Consider the following 5,356-nt stretch of genomic DNA (forward strand, 5'->3'; position numbering starts at 1 on the left):
AAAGTCATACTATTGCATGTCGAAAAAAGTCATGAAAAAAGTCATACTATTGCATGTCGAAAAAAGTCATGAAAAAAGTCATACTATTGCATGTCGAAAAAAGTCATACATGTGAAAAAAGTCATGAAAAAAGTCATACTATAATGGAATGAAAAAAGTCATATGTCGAAAAAAGTCATATATTGCATTATAATACAAATGTCATGAAAAAAGTCATACTATTGTATGTCGAAAAAAGTCATGAAAAAAGTCATACTATTGTATGTCGAAAAAAGTCATGAAAAAAGTCATACTATTGCATGTCGAAAAAAGTCATACTATTGTAATGTGGAAAAAGTCATACTAAAATGTCATAATACATAATGTGGAAAAAGTCATACTATTGTATGTCGAAAAAAGTCATGAAAAAAGTCATACTATTGTATGTCGAAAAAAGTCATGAAAAAAGTCATACTATTGCATGTCGAAAAAGGTCATGAAAAAAGTAATAATACATAATGTGGAATAAAGTCATACTATAGCATTTCGAAAAAAGTCATGAAAAAAGTCATACTATTGTATGTCCAAAAAATTCACGAAAAAAGTCATACTATTGTATGTCGAAAAAATTCATGAAAAAAGTATTAATGTGGAATAAAGTCATACTATTGCATGTCGAAAAAAATCATGAAAGAAGTCATACTATTGTATGTTGAAAAAATTCACGAAAAAAGTCATACTATTGTATGTCGAAAAAAGTCATGAAAAAAGTCATACTATTGTATGTCGAAAAAAGTCATAAAAAAAGTCATAAAATAATACATAATGTGGAATAAAGTCATACTATTGCATGTCGAAAAAAATCATGAAAGAAGTCATACTATTGTATGTCGAAAAAAGTCATGAAAAAAGTCATACTATTGCATGTCGAAAAAAGTCATGAAAAATTCATACTATTGTATGTCGAAAAAAGTCATGAAAAAAGTCATACTATTGTATGTCGAAAAAAGTCATGAAAAAAGTCATACTATTGTATGTCGAAAAAAATCACGAAAACAGTCATACTATTGCATGTCGAATAAAGTCATGAAAAAAGTAATAATACATAAGGTGGAATAAAAAAAGTCATACTATTGCATGTCGAAAAAAAGTCATGAAAAAAGTCATACTATTGTATGTCGAAAAAAGTCAAGAAAAAAGTCATACTATTGCATGTCGAAAAAAATCATGAAAAAAGTCATACTATTGTATGTCGAAAAAAGTCATGAAAAAAGTCATACTAAAAAAAAATTGTCATGTCGAAAAAGTCATAGTATTGCATGTCGAAAAAGTCATGAAAAAAGTAATAATACTATAATGTGGAAAAAAGTCATACTATAGCATGTCGAAAAAAATCATGAAAAAAGTCATACTATTGTATGTCGAAAAAAGTCATGAAAAAAGTCATACTATTGTATGTCGAAAAAAGTCATGAAAAAAGTCATACTATTGTATGTCGAAAAAAGTCATGAAAAAAGTCATACTATTGCATGTCGAAAAAAAGTCATGAAAAAAGTCATACTAATGTCGAAAAAAGTCATGAAAAAAAATTGTCATGTAAATAATGTGGAAAAAGTCATACTATTGCATGTCGAAAAAAGTCATACTATTGTATGTCGAAAAAATTCATGAAAAAAGTCATACTATTGTATGTCGAAAAAAGTCATGAAAAAAGTCATACTAATGTCGAAAAAAGTCATACTATTGTATGTCGAAAAAGTCATGAAAAAAGTCATACTATTGTATGTCGAAAAAATGAAAAAAGTCATGAAAAAAGTCATGAAAAAAGTCATACTATTGTATGTTGAAAAAAGTCATGAAAAAAGTAATAATACATAATGTGGAATAAAGTCACGAAAAAAGTAAAGTCATGAAAAAATACATAATGTGGAATAAAGTCATACTATTGTATGTCGAAAAAAGTCATGAAAAAAGTCATACTATTGTATGTCGAAAAAAGTCATGAAAAAAGTCATACTATTGCATGTCGAATAAAGTCATGAAAAAAGTAATAATAAATAAGGTGGAATAAAGTACTATTGCATGTCGAAAAAAGTCATGAAAAAAGTCATACTATTGTATGTCGAAAAAAAAAAGTCATACATGTGAAAAAAGTCATACTATTGTATGTCGAAAAAAGTCATGAAAAAAGTCATACTATTACATAATGTGGAAAAAAGGTCATAGTATAGCATGTCGAAAAAATTCATGAAAAAAGTCATACTATTGTATGTCGAAAAAAATCATGAAAAAAAAGTCATACTATTGAAAAATGTCGAAAAAAGTCATGAAAAAAGTCATAATACATAATGTGGAAAAAAGTCATACTATTGCATGTCGAAAAAAGTCATGAAAAAAGTCATACTATTGTATGTCGAAAAAAGTCATGAAAAAAGTCATACTATTGTATGTCGAAAAAAAAAGTCATGAAAAAAGTCATACTATTGTATGTCGAAAAAAGTCATGAAAAAAGTCATACTATTGTATGTCGAAAAAATTCATGAAAAAAGTCATACTATTGTATGTCGAATAAAGTCATGAAAAAAAAAAAAATCAAAAATGTGGAAAAAAGTCATACTATTGCATGTCGAAAAAGTCATGAAAAAAGTCATACTATTGTATGTCGAAAAAAGTCATGAAAAAAGTCATACTATTGTATGTCGAAAAAATTCATGAAAAAAGTCATAATATTAATGTGGAATAAAGTCACGAAAAAAGTCATAATACATAATGTGGAATAAAGTCATACTATTGCATGTCGAAAAAAAAAATTGCATGTCGAAAAAATCATGAAAAAGTCATACTATTGTATGTCGAAAAAAGTCATGAAAAAAGTCATACTATTGTATGTCGAAAAAAGTCATGAAAAAAGTCATACTATTGTATGTCGAAAAAAGTCATACTATTGTATGTCGAAAAAATTCATGAAAAAAGTCATACTATTGTATGTCGAAAAAAAAAAAGTCATGAAAAAAGTCATACTATTGTATGTCGAAAAAGTCATGAAAAAAAAAGTCATACTATTGCATGTCGAAAAAAGTCATGAAAAAAGTAATAATACATAAGGTGGAATAAAGTCATAGTATAGCATGTGTCAAGAAAAAAGTCATACTACTGCATTTTGAATTAAAGTCATACCGGAAAAGCAGTGGGCTGCTAAGAAGCACCCGGGGAGCAACTTTGGGGTTAGGTGTCTTGCTCAAGGACACCTCGGCATGTTGACTGTAAAGGGGTTCGAACCACCAACCTTGTGGTTGCAGGACGAAACCTCGTGTCACAGCTGTATGGCTTAGCTGGTCGAAGAAAGTCATGAAAGAAGTCATACTATTGCATGTCGAAAAAAGTCAAGTCATGAAAAAAGTCATACTATTGCATGTCGAAAAAAGTCATGAAAAAAAGTCATGAAAAAAATACATAATGAAAAAAGTCATACTATAGCATGTCGAAAAAAGTCATGAAAAAAGTCATACTAATGTAAAAAATGTGAAAAAAGTCATACTATTGCATGTCGAAAAAAGTCATGAAAAAAGTCATACTATTGTATGTCGAAAAAAGTCATACTATTCATACTATGTCGAATAAAGTCATGAAAAAAGTCATACTATATGTCGAAAAATGTCATGAAAAAAGTCATGAAAAAAGTCATACTATTGTATGTCGAAAAAAGTCATGAAAAAAGTCATACTATTGTATGTCGAAAAAAGTCATGAAAAAAGTCATAATACATAATGTGGAAAAGTCATGAAAAAAAGTCATACTATTGTATGTCGAAAAAAGTCATGAAAAAAGTCATACTATTGTATGTCAAAAAAATTCATGAAAAAAGTCATACTATTGTATGTCGAAAAAAGTCAAGAAAAAAGTCATAATATTAATGTGAAAAAAAAAGTCATACTATTGCATGTCGAAAAAAGTCATGAAAAACAGTCATACTATTGTATGTCGAAAAAAATTCATGAAAAAGTCATACTATTGCATGTCGAATAAAGTCATGAAAAAAAAAGTAATAATACATAATGTGGAATAAAGTCACAGTATAGCATGTCGAAAAAAGTCAAGAAAAAAGTCATACTATTGTATGTCGAAAAAAGTCATGAAAAAAAAAAGTCATACTATTGTATGTCGAAAAAAGTCACGAAAAAAGTCATAATTGTCATGTCGAAAAAATAATAAAATGTGGAAAAAGTCATACTATTGCATGTCGAAAAAAGTCATGAAAAAAGTCATACTATTGTATGTCGAAAAAAGTCATGAAAAAAGTCATACTATTGTATGTCGAAAAAAGTCATGAAAAAAGTCATACTATTGTATGTCGAAAAAAAAAAATGTGAAAAAAGTCATACTATTGCATGTCGAAAAAAGTCATGAAAAAAGTCATACTATTGTATGTCGAAAAAGTCATGAAAAAAGTCATACTATTGTATGTCGAAAAAAGTCATGAAAAAAGTCATACTATTGCATGTCGAAAAAAGTCATGAAAAAAGTCATACTATTGTATGTCGAAAAAAATCACGAAAAAGTCATACTATTGCATGTCGAAAAAGTCATGAAAAAAAAAGTCATGTAATAGTCATGTGGAATAAAGTCATACTATTGTATGTCGAAAAAAGTCATGAAAAAAGTCATACTATTGTATGTCGAAAAAAGTCATGAAAAAAGTCATACTATTGCATGTCGAAAAAAGTCATGAAAAAAGTCATACTATTAATGTGGAAAAAGTCATGAAAAAAGTCATACTATAATGTCGAATCATGAAAAAGTCATACTATTCATGTCGAAAAAAGTCATGAAAAAAGTCATACTATTGCATGTCGAAAAAAGTCATGAAAAAAGTCATACTATTGTATGTCGAAAAAAGTCATGAAAAAAGTCATACTATTGCATGTCGAAAAAAGTCATACTATTGTATGTCGAAAAAAGTCATACTATTGTATGTCGAATAAAGTCATGAAAAAAGTCATACTATTGCATGTCGAAAAAAGTCATGAAAAAAGTCATACTATTGTATGTCGAAAAAATTCACGAAAAAAGTCATACTATTGTATGTCGAAAAAAGTCATGAAAAAAGTCATAATACATAATGTGGAATAAAGTCATACTATTGTATGTCGAAAAAATTCATGAAAAAAGTCATACTATTGTATGTCGAAAAAAGTCATGAAAAAAGTCATACTATTGTATGTCGAAAAAAGTCATACTATTGTATGTCGAAAAAAGTCATGAAAAAAGTCATACTATTGTATGTTGAAAAAAGTCATACTATTGTATGTCGAAAAAGTCATGAAAAAAGTCATAATACATAATGTGGAAAAAAGTCATACTATAGCATTTCGAAAAA

This window comes from Anoplopoma fimbria, chromosome 15, assembly GCF_027596085.1.
Source record: "Anoplopoma fimbria isolate UVic2021 breed Golden Eagle Sablefish chromosome 15, Afim_UVic_2022, whole genome shotgun sequence".
Classification (NCBI taxonomy): Eukaryota; Metazoa; Chordata; class Actinopteri; order Perciformes; family Anoplopomatidae; genus Anoplopoma; species Anoplopoma fimbria.